This window comes from Columba livia, chromosome 12, assembly GCF_036013475.1.
Source record: "Columba livia isolate bColLiv1 breed racing homer chromosome 12, bColLiv1.pat.W.v2, whole genome shotgun sequence".
Lineage (NCBI taxonomy): Eukaryota > Metazoa > Chordata > Aves > Columbiformes > Columbidae > Columba > Columba livia.
Genome location: NC_088613.1, coordinates 14,308,002 through 14,328,085, shown reverse-complemented (window position 1 = coordinate 14,328,085; position 20,084 = coordinate 14,308,002). Strand labels below are relative to the sequence as shown.

The window sequence follows — 20,084 nt, the reverse complement described above, 5'->3', positions numbered from 1 at the left end:
GGTGGTGATCTTGCTGTGCATCTTGAGGGAGCAGAAACGGGCCCCTGGAATGATTCACTGCCCCAACCACCCCATCCCTGTTCCCCCACGTCTTTAGCTTTGTAGTGCACCTTTAACGATGGCACGAGGGATGGGGCAGCTGCTAATGAAGCAAGATGCAGTTGAATTCTACTCCCTAATGCAGCGCTAATTCACTCTTGTCTGTTATCTTTATTGTAATAGCATCATGGCAAAGATATATTAATGAGGAACACTTTTCATTTACATGGCATTATTAAGTTCTTCACGAAAGGGTTTGACCAGAGGCACATACTCCTGCTCCTTGGCTTGTTAGTGGTCATTGCTTTAGTGGGTCCTCACTAGGAAGTTACAGCTTGAGACACGCTGGAAAAAATTGCAGTCCAATTTCTTCGGTACCAGAGAGAAACACACATGCTCGCAAGTAGGGGAAGGTTGGCCCAGGTCCTGGCCATGCCATGATGCTTTACATAGTGTCTGAGTTCAGGGGATGTGGCACATGCAGGAATGGGGCCATGGAAACTCCTTTGGCTTGGTTCTGTGTCCTTGAGTAAAGCTGCAGACCAGCCACGTCCTCAGCTCCCTGGAGAGCTGAGAGATGAGGAGGCAGTCTCAGGGGATTTTTGATGAAATGAGAAATGAAAAGAGAAAAAGCAGAATGCCATTTGGGTTAATTCTGGTTTAGTTTACACCTGAAAGCATTGAAACAAAAATGGAGGAAATTTCTAAATGAAATTATGTTCTGATCTGAAAAGACCTGAAAGTCTATTATTGAAGGCTTTGACTTTTGGTTTTGTTTTTTATAAGCAAATAGCAGAAATGCACAGATATGTTTTGATGCTTAAGCTCTGTTTATTTTTGTTGGAAAGGGTGTTTGGCTGTTTGGTTTTGTTTTCACCGGCTTTATATTGGAGAGAAAACCTCCTGGATGAAAATTGTGTGATCCAGGAGGGAATCTGTGAATCTGCCACCAAACACATCTTTTCAGTACGAAATGTCTCCGGCACCAGAATCCTGGGTTAATTTGCCATTCTTCCGGGGCTACATACAAACTGTTTAGCTGATTAGCGATGTGCAAAAACACCCACTATGGCATACGCTAGTGCTCATAAACTGATAAATAACAACAAACCACAGGCTGTTTTTTTTTCTCCCTGGAGCCGTTTAGTCTTCTACACCCTTGCCCAGCTTCAGTGCCTGGGGTAAAAATCAACCTGTCTTTTCCAGAATCACTTTTAACTTTTATGACCTCTTGCACTTACTTTGTTTTCTTGCTGTCTTCACCTTTCCCCTCTGCTCTGAAGGCTTGGCAGCCCCCAGTGATGTTCATCATATACACAGCAGCCTCGGGGCTTCTCGCAGCAGGGAGATGGACCAGATTTGGGCACGAGGGTGAGGATATCAGCCCACCTCAGAGGAGGAAACTGAAATAGATGGATTTGGTGCACCCGTCGGCGTGGTTTGGTGGCAGCGTGTGGGAGCTGGTGCATGTGCTCTATCATGAGCAGCCACGGGAGGTTCTGCTCCCTCTAGGAAATGACAGGCTGGATGCATTTTGTTCTGCTTCCCTTGTGGGCATGCATATGTATGAATGGCGCATGCTGGTGCATGTGCGTATGCATGTGCACGGCCAGAGATGGAGGGAGACTTATGCATCAAGCTGTCTGGAGGACTGACTCATGCCTGTGGTCCTGGGTAAGCGGGAGGGCCCTCTCCAGATGAGACGGTTGTAAGGAGCAGGTCCCTGAACACTGCAAGGATGAGGCTGTTCCCAGCCACGCTGCAGCTCCTGCTGCAAATCCTCAAGTTCAAGAGGACCATAGCACTGACCCTCTCTGCTCCCCATTTTTTTGGCCACTCCCTTTGCTCATGCCATGAGACCCTGATGGGTTCCTTCTCACAGGGGAAACCTCGCTGACTGTTCAGATGAGCTTCTTGTTGCTGGAGCAACACAGAGCAGCCAGAGCAGCCCCGAGCACCTGGTTCCTAAAATACTGCTCTGTCATTAAAGCCCCGTCATGTTTATGATGCAGCGTTGCAGGGAGATGCATCCATCACTCTTCCCTGCTGCTCCCAGTCCCACCCAGCACTCACGTATCCACCATACCTGAAACATGCAGAACCCAAATTCTCCTCAAGAAAACAAAACCCCATGTCTTGTCTCACACAGCTGGTGGGGGCGGGGGGAAGAAAAGGCTGTTTAAAATTGAACTCATCTTTTTCAAAACTTCCTTTCTCTTTGTCCTTGAAGGAAGTCTCTTGGTTTCCTCTGTCTGGTCCCTGCAAATGAAATCCTTAGCAGGGACACCTTGTCAGCTTTTTTTCTTGGGTTTGAATACAATGTTTCAAATGAAACGCCTTTTTTAGTCTCATCTACTTGATCTACAAGAAGATGGGTGAAAAAAATCTATTTTCTTTCTTCTTTTTAGAAGATTTTTTTTTTTCCTCCAAGTGGCCTTATGGCTCCTTTTAAGAAATTATATAACAAATTGAGAAAATCTGGAATGGAGCTGGTAGTTTGATTTCTTTAAGAATCTTCCTTCTGCCACTAAGACAAAGAAAGGCAGAGTAACATTCAGCAGGCAGGAAAAAAATAAAAATCAAAGTTACCATTTGGCTTTTGAACAAGGTGCAAATTAGTGAGTATTTGTTAAAATTTGAGACAGCAATTGTCTAAGAAAAATATTTTTAAAGAGGAGAAGGGTTTTTTTCTTCTTAAATAAAAAAGCCCCCGAAACCTTCCTTTCTTTTAACTTCAAAAGGGAGCCAGATTGCAGAGGAAGAGAGAAAAAGCTTAAATCTCCTCTGAAGGGAAGCAAGTAACTTAGTCAAAGTGATCTTATTTGTGAGGGAATAATTTTCTGTTCACTGTTGTTTTTTTTAAGATCACGATCAAGTGACTTGAACCTTTTTAACTGAGCTGGTGAAGCCTCTGCTCTACCTATGGAGAAGTCAAATTGCCTTTTATTTGGGAATGACTGGATTGTGCTGAGACACACCTGAAAACTCCATCAGCAGGCACCAAGCAGGAGTTTTCCCTCTGGTTTGTGTGGGTGTTTTCAGCAGTACAAGGGTGCATGAAAATGCTCCCACCAGCCTACTACGGTGTTTTGTATTTGCTTCTACGTTGACGCAAGCAGCAGCAATGCAAACACGCTTAAGGTTAGACTTGGATCTAAGTCTTGGTGGAAGATAAGTGGTGCCTGTCTTGCAGGGGTCTCTTGCAGTTGCTGCATTTACAAATAAATAGGAATGATAAAGAGGGTTTTTCAGATGCAACCCATGGGTATTTTGTGTTTATGCAAGTGATAATCTGTGGAAAAAAGATGTCTGCTAAGGGATGTTTTTGCGATTTGTCTATGAAAGCTAGTGTCAGCCTTGTCTGGAGTAATATTAACCCTTGTATATATTTATATACAAAGCATCTGCTGAGTCTTTGGCTGGACTTGTAGATTTGACATTGAACTCCTCACTTCAATCTCAACTTTAATAACATAAGAGTTGCCCCAGCACAACAGAGCGCCAATTCATCCCATAACCGGCTCTGCCAGTGGCCCGTGCCAGATGCTTTGGAGGCGATAGCAGAGCATCATCATACAGCTAATTGGTGGGAACATGTCCTCCCCCTGCCAGCTGGTGTTCATCAGCTATGTGTCCTGCAGCACCGGGGGCTGATGAAAATAGCCATGTGTAGTGCTTCTTGCCTGCCTTCAATCAGAGGAGCACAAACACCCGTGAATGAAACCCCTCATATGGTGGGAATTGTGTTGGTGCTGTCTGTTGATTGCCTGATACCAGGGGACGGAGGGCCAGCATCCGTGATGGAGGTTCAGCTGTGGCAATCACCGGACAGCATCAACACAGAGCCCAATATATGAAGGGTTTTGTTCATTGGTGTTTGCACTCTCCTGATTTCCCTTATAGCCCAGGGAAAGTCAGGTGTCTCCTACAAGTATGTGAAGAGCTGCGCCAGCAAGGGGTCGGGACCACAGCGTGCGGCAGGGCAGGCAGGGAGATGCTCCTGCACGTGCAAGTAAATAAAAAACCGGTAAAAATAAAAGCAATAACAGAACATAAAGCTGGGCAAAATGTGATATGACCTGCAGCCTGTGCGGAGGCAGAATTATAAACCCTGTAGCCTGGAGCTGGGGTTTGTTTGGACCTGCCCCTCTCTAGAATGTGAACACTTACCCCTCTTCCATAGAGTAGCAGAAGATATTCTTGCAGCTGTCGAGTCCTTTTTTGAAAGTTAGGAAGCTGCGTTTTGTGTTTTTTTTTTTTGCCTCAATAACCTGCAGCAGAGAGTCCTACAGGCTAATTATATGTTTCATTTTAAATCCTTTATTTTTTTTGTAGTTCAAATAGATAACTATGTTTTTCTCCCACATCTTTGATTCAGACGGATGATTTGCCTCATTAATTGATATGTGGAGGAGGGGTTCTAGATATGAGCTATATTTATGCTTCAAAAAATAATCTTTTCCCAACTGTATTTTTTTTTTCAGTGATTCCTCATATTTATTTCAAAATTATCCTGAAGTCAATGTCATCAACCTTTGTCCATGAGTCTTTTGCTAGATTAACTAGTCTATAATGAAATCTACTTCTCATCCTCTTTAATTTCCAACTTCCAGGTTGGTCTGGTGTCAGACTGCACCCAGAAATCTGCTTTCAATCCTGAGCTGTCAGTGCGAGGAGGAGGCTGCTTGCAAAACCTGATAGCTTGGCAGAGTTGGGATTTTGGTCGTTGAGGCGAAAATGCACCCAGGAAGAGCTTATTACCTGGAGGAGATGTAGGAAATGTGTGAGTCCAGAATGGAACTATCCCAGAGCCCAGCCTGGTCCTGGTCCAGCCACTCTGTTGAGTGACACAAGCATCCCTGCACCAAACAGCGATGGAGTCACCCCTCAGAGGGGAAGAATTTGGGTAGTGTTATCACTTGATGATGATTGTTTCAGCTCTTCCTGGCCAGACAGAGAAACTTGTGAAGGTCCCAGCCCTGTAAACCACACACCAAAGTAAATCACACTCTCAGTGTTGTCCCACCAGCCAGGGTCTCATCTCCCTTGAGAGTTTTCCAGCACTGTTTGCTTGCTGCTTTCTCCTTGTTTTTTGGTTTTTTTTTTTTTTTCCTTTTTTCTTTCAACACACTTTGGTGAAAAACGGGTGTGAATCATTTCTCAGGAGAAGCTTCCATTGCAAAAAGTGCTTTTTTTAGGAATGCAGCATCTTTTTAAGAGAAATGCCAGAAATCTCACAAGCTGAAACTGAAATGTGCTGGTTGCAACATTAGGTGCTAACAGTTGGCAAAGCTTGAGTCCCAGTGGCTAAAATACCAGAGAAAATGGCAGACAGCTCCTTGGCTTTTAAATTTGGGCTGTCTCACTTGTGTGACAGGAGGAGAGAGGGTAGGACTCAGCTCAGGCTTGTTGACTGAGTGATTGACACATTTCACAAACAGCTTTTTATGGCTCTCATCATGGTGATGTTCTGATTGCCTCCCCGGTGCTAATGAAGATCTCATGTAATGGGCCTGCGAGCAGGGAAATATTATTATCTCTGATTTCCAGATGAGGCTGATCCACGTGGATCCATTTGTCTGACATAGCTGGTATGTGTGACGGTGGCGATGACGCAGCCCCAGGCAGGTGGTGGTGCCTCTGCTCCCGGTCCCATGGTGCAGTTGTGGCGGCACAGGGTTGGGGTCCCTCGATGAGTCTCAGAAATACTCCCACAGCCACCAAGAAATCCCTCAAGACCAGTGATGTTGTCAGCTGAGAAATGTAGAAAAATGCTATGCCTACAGTTGGCTTTGCTTGAAATTTTCAAATCAAACCAATCATGGGTTTGGGGGAGAATTGTTGGATTTTGCTTAGATTTTTGTCCCTGAGATTTTGTTTTTTTTTAATAGAAATGCCTGCAAAAAAAAAAGATGCATAACATATTAGTAACAGTTTCAAGGAAACTAGGAGAGGAGCAAGACAGAGAATATTTTGTGAGAGTAGAAATGTTTGATACTGGCACTAGCTTGGGGTAAGGTGGGGAGAGATGTTTTTGAGAACTGTCATTTGGAATAAAACCTTTCATCCAACAGTTCAGAAAAGCCTTCAGATCACCATAACGGCTGTGACCATGGCTAGGCAGCCTGACTGTCTACCCAGATTTCAGACCCAGCCACCTCCTTTTCTGCAGCGTGTTGGGGACACACCCATGCAGCAGACTTGAGTGCAAGACCTTCAGCTACAGCCTCGTACCAGACGCTGTTTGCTTGCTCCTGCTTTCTCTATTGCCTGTAAGTACCTACAAGCTGATGACAGACACAAATATTTTATAGGCAGATTTGTAGAAAGATACATTTTGCAGGTCAGTGCCATGACAAGGACAGCTGGGGTGCCAGCTTCCAAGACCAGAGATGAAGCCTCTGCTCTGGTTCCCTTTGACCCCAGCCAAGAAGCAGACTCAGCTTGCCCTCTGGGTGGAGAGGTGGCACATATGGATTTTGATAACTTTCTTCTGTTTAGAGGTCATTTTCCACTTTAAATATTCATGTTCTAAGGGACATTAAATAAATAATGCTGAACTTGTTAAGCTGAGTGGCTTGCAAGTTTTGCATTTTACATCCTGTTTGCAATCGAGAAGTTATGCGAGGCTGCTAAATACAACCAGTTCTGTAATTAGGGAAGGTTTTGTTGTTCAGACCCCATTGTCTCCTAGCTGGGTTTGCAAAGCAGGACTGGAATGGTTTGCATACAGGTCTTCAAAACAGGTGGCTCTGATAGCTACAGGCTGGTTTCCTCTTTGGGGGAAAGTTAAGAACAAGGACGGCCCCACTGCAGTCCTGCCACTCCTCGGTTCTCCTGACGGGGTGCCAGGATCTCCACAAAGGTTTTTATTATGCAGATTCTAATGCATTGCCTGTAGGATCTGCATTAAATGACAATTTGGAAGAAATCCCTGTGGCATGAGATTGAAAAGAAATGACCATCGCCTCTTATTTTATTTTTTCCTCTGTTTGGTTGGTACCAGAATATTCCACGGTGTCTCGGGACTTGCAGCTCAATTCAGACACTCGTATTTGCAAAAAGATGGTTAATGAATATGAGGTTTCAAGGTAGGAGCCTTTCAGTGACATGAGATTTATGCAGAGACAGTTATTATAGTTTTTTTCCCCCCTGCCTGCTTCAGAAAGAATATGAATCACCAGCTGAAGGCCTCCTGTATTTGTAAATCAGCTGAAACATAACGGTGATGTTGGGAAGTTGTACTGAGTTAACTGAGCTACTTCTCAATCTCAGAGCTTTACATAACCCCTTCTTAACGCACTGTTATTTCCTTTATAGATAGACTCATAAATTACTCCTGGTACACAAAATGCGTGGGAGGCTGCCTGTTTGCTCAGCATGGGACCGAGACCTGCACATTCAAATATCGGCAGACAGCTGGAACACAATCTGTGAAAAGGCACTCAGAGCCTCCAGGTCTATTAAATACAAACTTAGAACATCTACCGGGAATTTTATATCTTGCATTACATGGGTAATGCCAAAAAGAATAGGTGCAATACCCCTGGGACTTTGTCAATAAATGTCACAGCAGAACATCCAAAAAATCTTTCTTCTGCAGGTAGGTGAATCGGTGTGCACACAGGGGGTGTGCAGACACGTGTGGTTATGCATGGACATATATTTGTGTATAACTATATATTTGAGAGAGGAAGATCAGCCTGTGACAGCTATCTATATAATTTAGTATACCATTTCATGCTGAACTCTCACCACATTGAGAGAATCGGGCAACGTGTTGCTTTGGGTTCTGCAGTTGTTTTGCTGCAGTCCTATAAAATTACAATGTATACAGAACCCAAATTGTCCTTTACTGAAGTTATTTGCTTCCTAATGTTTGGAAAGCTCCTATTAAGGACAAGTTGCTATATTTGCTTCCAACAGGATGCACAACTTGCAGACACAAGAGGTGCTAAGATGCAGCCATTAGACTGATGGGCACAAGGGGAGGCAAGATCAGGATTACAGACCCCCACTAAAAGGCCTATAGTTCAACTTCCATGTTATAATCTTTTTTTTATCTTACTGGCTGAATTCTTCAGTGTATCATTTTGAAACATAGTCCATGGGCCAACTCTTATCCCAAACCCTCCAGCAATGTGTGATAGCATTTATACTGCTTTCACCTCGAGTAGCTATGTAGGCTATACTAATATACTAGTATTTCAGCTTCCTGTTACCCACAGCCAGTGATCAAAATTTGGAAAAATACTTTACTTTGTCTTTAATCTAAAGGCTACCTCTTGATTAAGCTGTTTCTGAATACAAGCCAGATATGTTTCCAGCTGTGAGTAAGGCCTAGGTATTCAGGCTAGTCATGTGTCAGATTTGATTAGCAGCATAATCCATTGGGCAGGGAAATGATTCACTAACATTTCAAAGCATCTCTGGATGCTAATGTGTTGTGGTTGTCTGTCATACAAGAGCTGGTTGGATACACCTGATTTTTGGAGAGAGTGTGATTGTAAAAGAAATAACACACTCGGGTTCTATGTCGCAGTGTTGTCCGTAGACTTACATTAAGAGGAGGTGGCTGCGGTGATGCGATCTGGACTGCACGCTGATGAGGCCCCTTAGTTTGGGTGCCCAGGGAAGGCAAGCAGAGGTAGAATGGCCAGAGGCTGCGTGATGGGAGCTCCGTGCAAGCACCCTCGCTCTGGAAACACAGTCCCCATCTTTTCAGAAGAAGGGATAAGTGACTGGGATACCTCAAACTTCTTTCCACATCCAACCCAGCACCCAGGCCATGCAGAGAGCACCCAACCCGTATCATTCTCCCAAAGGGTAGCTCCATGATCTGTTGGGCCAGTGGGAGATAGTACCCAATTGTGCGCCACTGCTGCATCCAGCGTGCAGGAGCATAGCATCGCGCTCGGCAACAGACAGGCTTGAAATACAAACAGCTGAGAAGCAGATCAAATTCTCTCTACTTCTCCCAAGAAATCAGTAGTTTCTGCGATATTTTTGTTTCTTTCAGGAATAAGGTGTGGTCAGGAGGGAAGAGGAGAGATGTAAAAACAAATAATGCTCTCTTTGTGGCTCTATTTCAAAGCAAAAAGCCTCTTGTGGGTTAGGCGAGCGCTGGGAAGAAAAAGCCTGTTCTCTTGCCAGGCTTGCTGCTTGTTCACATATGACATGATTTAAGTTGCACCAAGCTTTGTTACCTCAGTGCATCCTTCAGTCACATGGGGATAAAAGCTCTTGCCTACAAGGCCTATTTGATGCATGGAAAATGCTTTGGGATTTTTGAATAAGAAATGGATAAAAGCCCAAACTAACTATTGCTCGTTGTGCTGCTAAGGAATTTTAATAAAATTTCAGTTAAGCAGCAAGGATTAGGTACAGTACTGTGTAAAAACCTCAATTAGCACAAGCACAACAAGCAGTCATACAGTTTGAGTTTGTTAGCAACTCCTGCTAGAAACATTTGGTGAAGTTTTTTTCAGAGGCATAAGTTGTCATGAGACCTACAATTCTTGTCTTGATTCTACTGGTAGCTTTCTATTTTTATAACTGTGGGGAGAAAAATGATTAATGTATCTGTTTTATAACAACCTATACAGGGCGGGGGAAAAAAAAAACAACACCCTTCTTACACTTTGCCTTTCAGTTCCGCAATAATAAATTAACTATCTCAGTTTAAGATGCAATTGTTGTTCTTTTACATCTCCAGACTAATGCGTTGTGACACCTTGATTATATGAAATGTGGATGGCTCCTCCTGCTCCCTTTCTTCTAGGTGAAAGCCTGTGGTTGCATCAAGGAAACCCTCACCAGCTGCCCAGGATGGATGTGACCCATTTCTCTGACAGCAGCCATGCCTGAGGTCCCCAGCTGTCCCCTGTCCTGAGGAGGACATGGGATACCTATCCCCACACTTGTGTCAGATCTCCTTACCAATGTCTCTGAAGGGTTCATGTTTCTCTTTGTGTGCATGTGTACCTGCTGCTCTTAACAATGTTAAAAAAAATAACAAGAAGAGGGAAATTGCAAAATTCCTGGGCCAGAGCACAGTGGTGTGCAGGCAGAAGTCGGTGTGTACCATGTGCCGCTGTCACAGATACTGCATGAGAGAATGGGAACATACAATCAACAGCTATTATGAGGTAGTGAAAAAAGCCTCTTAAAACAAGTGTGGAAGCACACTGGGAAAAAAAATCTCTCTATTAATTTATATTGATATCCCTAATAAAATTACTTCCCACAAATGTTTTGTGACTGACCATGCCTTGCCTGGTATCTGCACTAATCAAATCGTAGTAAGGGAATTAAGCTATGTGTGTGGTTTGTGGTTTTTTTTTTTTTTTTTTTTTTTTTTTTTAATTTTGTTAGTTGGGGTTTGGTGTGGGGTTGGTTGGTTGGTTTGTTTGTTGTCAAGAGAAAACAGTTGCTTGTTCTTTTATTCCACCAGCCTGGCTCTGCAGCCCGAATGCTGCTCTCCTCCATCATGCTCTGGCTTGGCTGGGATGTTCTCTCATGAGCTGTCTGCTCACTACAGCTGGGACAGTGAGGCTGGACCATCATCGAAACCATCCTGAGCCGTACCATTGCCCACATCCAGGTCCCTGCACAGAACTGCTGAGTTTGGACACTTCCAGACTAGAGCAAAATTCCTCAGTCCATCTCCATGAAAACATGATTATTGTCATTAAATACATACTGTGATAGACAATGTCTCTGCAACACTCCCCGATGAGCTCATGCACCGAACCTAACGACTCCTGCTGTAGCTAAATACCGTACTTGGCTGTTAAGACGCCACTGCATGCTCGGCTCCTACCACTGATGAGCAGTCTACAGAGCAGCCCGATGATTTTCTGAAGGTCTGAGGTCATGATAACACCATGAGAGTCACAAAAAAAAGATGTCTCCTTTTTCTCCCTTCCATTCCCCACAAGGCTCATTTTACAAACTGCAGCTGCTGAAAATGGAAAGCCCAATAGAGCAACATCAGTATGATGGCATCACGTAGCTCAGATGCTGCGACAGAAATCGGCAGGTGGAGGACAGACGTGGTGGGCTCCCAAAGCACCGTGTTTGGAAAGACTTTACTCTCCTGCTTGTGAGATGAGTCTGAGGAGTTGATGGCATCACTGCTACATCTGGTGGGAATGTCCTTTGGTCCTGCCGACATCGTCAGGAACACGCATGGCCATGTGCTGCTGGCACAGGTGACGGCTGCCACCCGAGCCGTGTCCACCCCCAGGCTTGGCTCAGGACCGGTGAGTACCCGTCAGCCCTGGCCATTGGGTTGGTGTGCATATTCCCTCCTGCCCCATCCAGCCGCTGCCACCTCCTTTGTTGTTTAGCCCCTTAGGAATCTTAACAGAACCCAAAATATTTAATGGGTTTGCTAGTGATAATGTCATTTTAAGTGACATAGATGTGATAAATTGCTCCCACACATCACTGAATTTTGTTTCTAAATTTTTATGTATTTTTGATAGGCCAATTTATCCCTGCTGCAGCTCCAGCCTGCGCAGTCAATGGCATTCCACTGGGGGTGAATTTGTCTGCTATTTACAGTGTGTGCTTTTAAGCAGTGATTGGTGTGACAGTGTGATCTGTACAGCTGTCTCCCTGTATTTATTCTTTTGCCTATAAGGTTGATATATACTAGCTCAAAATAAAAATAAAAACCAAGAAACTAAAAAAATAAAAAAACCCTGCTCATAGATTTTCGTGTGAATGACTTTAAATAACTGATTAATGAATATTATTAGCATGGTTATAATGGAAAGGGGTTTGCGAAGTTTATGGGCTTGGCTGAGCAATTGCACGTAAAGCTGTTGTGTGCCCCTCTCTGACTCTAAACCTTTTCTGAGGTTTTCTTTATAATTGGACAGTGCCCTCTGGGCTCAATCTTACTTGATGTGCCTGACATGAGGTTAGCGGTGGAGCCTCCTGCGTGGGGGATGTCTGATGATCCTGTGTGTGGGGATGGCATTGTGCAGATACCCGCTGGGAGCGAGGGGAGCTCTGCCCCACCCCTTTCCTTGTGGGGAGATGAAAATCTTCCCCCTCCAGATGACAGTGGTGACTTGTGGGCAGGGAGTGTTCAAGTGCTCTGCTTGAACTTGTATGGTACTCGTCAGCTTTGTTGGCAGGAATTTTATGAGCTTAAAATGGTGGCTCTCCAAGGCAGCATCCTTTCAGGCTTGTGTGACATGAAGAGTCCCTAAACCTCTGTTTATAAACCCGGCTTTCTGGGTCTGACTCTGCTGCTGCAGTGACTTGTCTTCTGCCCCTCTCTGGGTGCTGATCTGTGCCTTGATAGTGGCTTATTTGGTGACACCCCAGGAGTCTCCTGGAGACTTTTGGAGGGGGTGCAGTGCTGGTTTAAGCCCCTCTGCTTGGCTTTGCCTTTCTCCTCTTCTCCCGTCCACCCACCCTGGGCTGTCAAACAGTATCACTCAAACAGCAAACTCACTTCTGACAGAGCAGCTACTACACAGTTAACATTTTCCAGGACTGGGCCTCCTGAGATGTTTATTCCAGCAGTGTTATCCTGCTTGAGCTACCACCTGTGGTACCAAATAGGAGGAAGGATGGCTGCGTCATGAATACGTTCATGCCCTGAAAGAAGAAGGAATTTGCAAGCCAGGAAATGCTGTGTGTGTTTTCCTGAAGGTTTAACTCCTGAATGTGCTTGTTTTGATGCCTTTGCAGAAGGATAACCAGAAGCAGCCTGCAGAGCAACACCAGAGGGGTTCAATTTCCCCTAACGTTACACAATACAGCCATCCAGCTACGAACACCCTTGCTATTCAGTTGTCAGATTTGTCCCTGTCAAAGTCCTAGGAAGGCAATAATAGTTTTGTTTGGTTCTTTTTTTTTTTTCTTTTTTTTTTTTTTTAAGTAAAATGGTGCAGCTTCAAAAGTAGTACAGGATAAGGCAAAGTCTGGGAATACAAAGTGTTATGATTGCCATTATTATTAATCACAGCTCAAGTAAACCTGCCTGAGAATTGCTCTTATTATTTGGTCCGCTTTCCTCTGGTTTATGCTTCCTAAGCAGAGTTTGATTAAAAACTGTTGTATCTCATTTTGCTCACAAGGGTTGAGATGCCATGTTGCTGTCACCTGTCTGCAGCCAAAATAATATGACACATCATGGAAGTGATTGAATACTTGCTACAGGTTTTGATCTTCTTCAAAATATTGTTTTCACTTTATATAGCTAGAGAATAGCTGGCCTCCTGCCGTTCCCATTCACATCTTATCCTTGAACAATGAAAGGAAAATCTGCCTGCAGTAAATGTTCAGTTTATGTCAGGGAATTTTTCCAATACAGAAAGAGAAAGGGAAATAAAGCAGTTTTATGAAATAATGATGCCATTCTCAGATAAACATGGATCTTTTTGCTGTTAACTTCATGAATAAGGGGGAGTAGGGGGCTCAACTGTAGCTGAACTCATGCCAGAACTGCTTTCCTATTCAAAGGTTTTGGGCTTTTAGGCTTTTTGAGATTTTTTTTTTTTTGCAGACTTTTAACTCACACAGATTTTACTTTCCTTTGTCTGAAAAAGGCAGATTTATTACAGGTGTAAGTGTGTCTCTGACATTTTGATATACATGGGTTCCTCAGGGGCTGATGGATGAAATCTCCCCGCAATTAGCAGCGTGGGATGAGGTGGATGGCGGTGGTGGGGTCAGCAGGGAGCCAGGCAAGGGGCAGCTGATTGCTATGGAATGCTTTGTATTTGTCATCAGTTTTGGTGGTGCCCAGGGAAACTTGCTGTTGAGCTGTTTGACTGTTTCCATCCCTGGGACCCTTTTCTTCTCACCCTCCTGGCCTGGCAGTGTAGGTGTCCCAGCACCGGCTCGGTGCAAATGGGGGTGCAAAGCAGGTTGTTCACGAGTACCAGGGCTATATGAAACACACACATTTGCTAGCATGACTCTGCAACCCAACGTCAGCTCAACTACTTTTTATTATTAATTTCAAGCTCCAGCTGCTGCTTTGAAGCATTTTGTTTTGTCATTCTGAAAGCTGCTGCTTAGAACAAGCAAAATGGAAAGAAAAATGAAAGCAAAGCCCCTCAAACTCATTAGTAACATAAAAGTTTGCAAGGATGGCTAGCGGTGTCTAATAATCTATCAAGGTGGCTCATCTGTTAGCTATAAAAATATCGTCCCTAGAAGCTTCCTAAAGCTTTATAAGGTCTAAACAGAGCTTACCACTCGTGGTGGCAGCGCTGAATGCAGGCGGCATGATGCTGCCAAGGAGAACAGAGCACAGCGCTCTCACCGTGCAGGGACAGCACTAGGAGCACAGGCCAAATGTATCTCAGCCCAAGGGATGGGGTGTCCTTCAGTCCTGGCTGCAGAGTCAGTGCCTGGGTGCGTTACTTGGGCCAGAAAAAATCAAAAAGCCCATTAGTACGTGGACTGACAGCTTGAAAGGTAGGACCTGCTGCAGGTCTGCCCTTGTGTCTGGTTTCATACAGCATGGCTTGTTATCTTCTTATTCTTCCATGGCTTTGCCTGATCGCCTCCATAGCATCAGTGACATACTGGAGAGGAGGAGATACATCTTATGGATGTGGGGAGGGCGGGAACCAGCCCATTGACTTGTCCTGGTCTTGTCAAAAGGCACTGGGGAGAAGCTCTAACCCTGCCTGTCCTCTGCCAGCACAGCTGCTCTCCTCCCCAGCCAGGCTCTGCCTGGCCATAGCAGGGCAGCAAGATGTGAGGTGGCCCCATGGGAAACGGGAAAGCTGGGAGTGCACACACACCGAGGGCGTGTGGGTCTCACGGAGCCCAGGAGCTGTCAAGCAAACTCGTGCTAAGGGCTTCGTGAACAGTACATGACTATTTATCACCAGCAGATACTCTCCCTGAGTCTCCTGCAATGTCTCAGTCACCTTCTCTGCTCTATCTTCCAGTGACTTTCCTTTTGTCCTCAACTAATCCATCATCTGGTCCAGCCCCTGGAAACAGTCTGCGGTGTATTTGCTGCTTTAAACCATCGACCTTCAGGCTTTGCTCCCACGGCAGCTCCCAGTCCGTGCTTATCCCTTTTCCCTTCGGAGACTGCTGACAAGTTCTGGTTTTGAAACAGCTTCATACAAAACTGGAAGGAGGTCTCAAATCCAGATCAAACTTAACATCTGCCGCCATTCTCCCATGCAACCAGCCTCTTCCCTCCTGCAAGTTTTAAGCCATTCTTTTCACTCTGCTGCTTTGTGTGGCTAATGATTGTGCCACTGATGAAGGGATGGGGACAGTCACATAATCACTGCAAAAGGCTTAGAAGTAAATGTATGTAGTTTGGGTTTCTCTGTGAAATTTGAATTCAAATCCCCACTCTTAGTAACAAAAAAAAATAAAAGGGAGAAACACCAGCACTGAAGAGCAACAACTTAAAAAAAAGAGAAGTTCAGAGGGAGTCTGGGGTTTGGCTGCCTTTTTCTCCAGACAGAAATGTAGCATTGCCTATGGAGCCTTTCTTCTCTGCATTAGGCGAGCGAAGAGATTTCATTTCATACATCATTTACAATGGCGTGCATCAGGAGCAGAGTTGGTGCATATTAACGCAGGGATGTAGGGAAAGAGTTGGGTTCTTTTAAACTTTCAGAGAATTTCCACCAAGGAAGGGAGCCTGGGCTGCTTTTTCTCTTTCACCCCATTGTTGAAACTGTGTGAACAGAAAGCCCATGAAATGAAAAGTGGAGAACAAAGGCAATGAAAGGCCTGTAACGTGCCAGCATTAGTGGGAGCTGGAGTAGAGCAGGGATGGTGCAGCAGCTGGCCCTGTAAGTCTTGGGAAACTCTTCTATCTCTTCTCTTTGCTCTTCTAACTGCTCCTGCCTTCCTTTGTATGTGCAATGGAGTGAGTACAGGGATTCCCCTGCACTTGGAAAAAATGGTCAGGGGTTGGGAGAACACGGGGAAGATCTCCTCCTCCTTCCCAACCAGCCCATCTGGCCAGCATAATCAGGCTTTCTTCATACCACTCTTTACTTTAAGCCAGGTCTTCAGATCACTACAGAATGGCCACCCCTTGTATTGAATAAAACGTCTTTTAGATAATTATTTGGTTTAAGAATCTATGTTCTTAATTTTAGAATATATTTGGTTTGCCTTTAGTTTCCTTCTAGAATTTGCAGCCTTAAAAAAATACCTGAGAGAACCAGAAATTATAACTCACTACGAGCTCTAAAACTAAATGTGGGGAAGCTGATGTTGCCTCAACACAGGACTTCAGGGACTGAAACTTTCTTGTACCCATTCATTCTCGTCCTTTGAGAGAAGCTGAACAAGCCACTCTGCAAGAGGGACTAGGAAAGTCCCTGATGCCTTGTGATGGCTGTATGAACACCTTACATCTTCCTCATTGAGCCTCACCCCTGCCATTGAGCAGGGGTGCATGGGACCTAGGGCCCCTGTGCATGAAAAATCCTTTTCACATGCTATCGCTTGCCTTTTTTATGGAAGACCACCTAAAAGGTCTTGGTCTTGAATTTTGGATAGAAGTGTCTGTCAGAGAGCCTTAGGAATAATGCCAGTATCAAGGGTATTTTCCAGGACTGTTGCATGGGGAACACACCGATTATCTTATCTACATGATGCTGCTCTTCCACATACACAGTTGTAGGTCAAAGGACTTGGAAGAGATTTAAACAGGAGTTCCCATGGCTCCTGAAATGGATACGAAGCCTTTCTTGGCTGATATTAATATAAAGCCTTTCCCGGTTGCTATAAAATTCACCACATTCTATTCTGGTGGGTCACCTTAGTGCTATCTGGTTTGAGGGAGTGCAGAAACAGCAGAAAGAAATGCCCACCACGTCTGGGGATGTCTACCTGGATTCAAACACTTACGGGTTTTTTTCAGTAATTGATGTTGAACAGAGTTGTTTCCCTGGATTTACAAAGTTTATTTTCAATTAAACTGTTGACTGGTAGTTGCTCAGAGTCGGTTGCTGAACTGGTGATTGATTTAAGTGACCCAGGAGACATTCAGCTTGCTCCAGGTGACTTCTACAAGGTTACAGGAGAAAAAAGAAAGCATGCTGGGTTTCTGTCAGCTGCAAGTTTTGCCCCGTTAGAGTTAGGGAATGGAAACTTTTCCCATCCCTCCCCCATGACTGTGCTCAAAACTCCACAATCTATTTTCTCTCACTCTTCACCTCCTCTCCTTTATATTGGCTGCTTTGCACCAAAAGCCCCATAGTTACATGCACTTTGACACTTGCATTTCAAAATGCCTGATTGTGGAGTTCTGCCAATACCAGCAATTGATCTGGTGCCACAGACCGGCTTAATTATTCAAGGTCAGTCTCTCTCTGTCTCTTCTTGTCCAGGGAGCAGCAGCTATGGGGAATAAAACTTGAACAGTCTTTAAATTTTAATCATGAACTTTAGTAAGTCACAGATTTGTTTTGCTGTATGTATTTTTTTTCTGTTGTACTTCTTGCAACTTTTCCAGCATCGCCACTCAGAGCATGTCTTTATTGCTCAGTACAATGGTGTGCTTTTGTAAAGCATGGTATTTTACACTGCTATTTAAAATGCATAAGTTGTGTGATCTAAGCAGTTTCCAGTTCACTTTTGAGCTCCTGTAAAATGTATCCCTTAAGGCATTTGAGCTGAGCAACTAAGAAGGTGAAGGTATTAGAGGTTGTGAAATGGCTTGTCTGCTAATTCTTTCTATGTGCATCTCTTCAGATAAATCTCCTGTGACCTCCTACTACAAGCAGAACATTAGTTAAGTATCTCCTTGGTAATGGAGTGTCCTGAACTTGATCTTATATTATATTAAGGACCATTCATGCTATCTGGGAATGTGTTGGCCTTCAGGAAAGATAGGAAAGGTGTCTCTGAAAGCACACGAGGTGTGAGTAACTGCATTGCTGGGCTGATGCGGAGACCCTGACCCAGTCCTGCTGTCATGGGCACTGGGTCAGGCTGGAGGCTTATTGGGCTGCATCCCCTTAGGCAGCTCCCTGCCTGCTCATGCAAGGGGTAAGAAGGAACAAGATCCATTTACAGCAGCCTTGGGGATGCTCTGATTTTCATCAGCCCCGGCCCATGCTAAAACAAAGAAGCCTTTGAACCCCTCAGTCCATTGGGGGAACAACTCTGAGAGCTGACAGATTGTAAGGAATTATTATAATTTTAAAATAATAACAACTTCTCAAAAAGAAGACCCAGAGCTCTGCAGAGGTGCAGATGGGGAGTGAAGGTAACGGGTGTATAGAGATGCTGACCTGGGCTTGGTGACAGGGTGAGAGCCAGCCTGTCCAGCAGTGCTGCAAGCTGTTGGGCCCCAAAGGCGACACTTCCTATGCATATATTTTTTTGGGAAATAAAGCCCCACAGTCTTTCCTAATTTTCAAACTCTCAGCCAGATTACAGTATCTCTGTTTTACAGCACCCAGCCATTAGTGAAAAGCACTATGTAAGTCAATTAATGATAATGTCTCTTTCCTTGAGATAAAATAGTTCATTCTTACAAACTGGCCAGGATGCACAGAAAGGCGAGCTGTGTGTTGCCCTTGATGGTGCAGGATGAATAGAAATGTGGCTTTGCTTTCTTCCCATGCAGTTGCTGGCTTTGTTGCAGATTTAAAGCAGCACCGTTTGAAGCTTTTCCTCTATAGCTGTGTTATGCTGTTCTCCTTTGTAATGAAAACTTATCTTTTTTCATAATTTTTAATTTCAAAGTCTTCAGGAGTTAGTTTCCTCAAGGCTACATCTCAGGCTGTGAAGACTAGAGTGTCTAGCTATGCTCTTCCTTGCCAACTCAATGGCCAAGGCTCATTGGCTTTCACCTTCTATAACAGCTCTTGGCTGGTGTTTACCCAGTGCCTTGTCTTACTTTAAAACATATTTCTAGATGTGAAGCCATTTGTTCCTGAGCTGAAGCACTTGCTGCTAGTTTGGGGGAGGTTTGTTTACTGCAGTAACCAGCTTGCTCTGTATGTATTCCCATCACTCTCCCTTGCTATAACCTACAAATCTCTCCAACTTATCCAGCTCAATGCTGGAGATGGTTTTTGAAGTCTTCTTAAAAGTATAGTGAGTGCCCTTAAAATTTTTCCCTGCTTTGAAAGATTCTACCTGGTCTAATGCAATTCCCTATTTTAAAGGTAGGGAATAAATATCTTGGGGATGGTTGGCTCACATACAGCTCCTATCTCTTAAAACATTAATGGTCCATGCTGTTTGATTCTTTTTTGAAAGTACTCTGTTCCTGCTTTGTTTATTTAATTTATTTTCTCTGCACTGGGACTTGCCAAATGGAGTCATGTCCCCCCCACCCCCCTGCCGCCATCCTTTCATTCACAAAAATCAGTGAGATGTAAATATGGCTCATTTAGATTTAGCATTGCCAACTTTTGTTTCAAAAGTCAGACATAAGGTCCCTTGAATTTTGAAATGGGTTTCAAAAACCCGTGTTGAAAAAATAAATTCTGAATAATTTCTGGTTTTGCTTTCTGTATTTCGTGCCTTTGAAGGTTCACGCTTCTGAGGCTTCAAGTACAATCATAAAAGCTTGAAACTTGTTTTACTGTTAATAACTGCTGCATCCCCTGCAATCACACAGTTCCAAGAGGGAGCCACTGTAGGAAATGAGCCAAGTCAAATACTGCAGCTTAATAAACTCCAAAGACTTGACAACAACAAATTTTGCTCCTGAAAATTGCCCATCGCCTTGCCTATAGCAACTACCAACTCTGGGAAAACAACATGGGAACAGAGAGTACCATGACTGAGCTCAGGGCTATGCAATAAAATGAATTACTCTGTAATTGCATGTCATGTGTTATGTGACCAAGCCTTTCCTAACTCAAGCTAAAAGTGGAAGGTTTGCTTGGCCACAGCCCTGAGCACCTCTGACCATCCCTCTTGCTGAGGGATGGGTATTTGGGAGCCCCCCACCCAGCCACTCACTGGTTTGGGGATTGCAGAAATCAGATTTGAAGATAGTAATGAATTTTTGCTCTGAAGAGTGTATTGACCCTTAAGGCATTTACCAAAGCTCAGCACTACTT

At 44.3% G+C, this 20,084-nt stretch overlaps 1 long non-coding RNA gene across 1 annotated transcript; it reads left to right on the top strand.

Moving 5' to 3' along the window:
* Positions 1-5,609: 5,609 nt before the first annotated feature.
* Positions 5,610-12,013, top strand: LOC110357201 (uncharacterized). The gene is made up of 3 exons (XR_010475697.1): positions 5,610-6,311; positions 7,360-7,642; positions 9,821-12,013. It is a non-coding gene; the product is annotated as an uncharacterized LOC110357201 (long non-coding RNA).
* Positions 12,014-20,084: the final 8,071 nt, after the last annotated feature.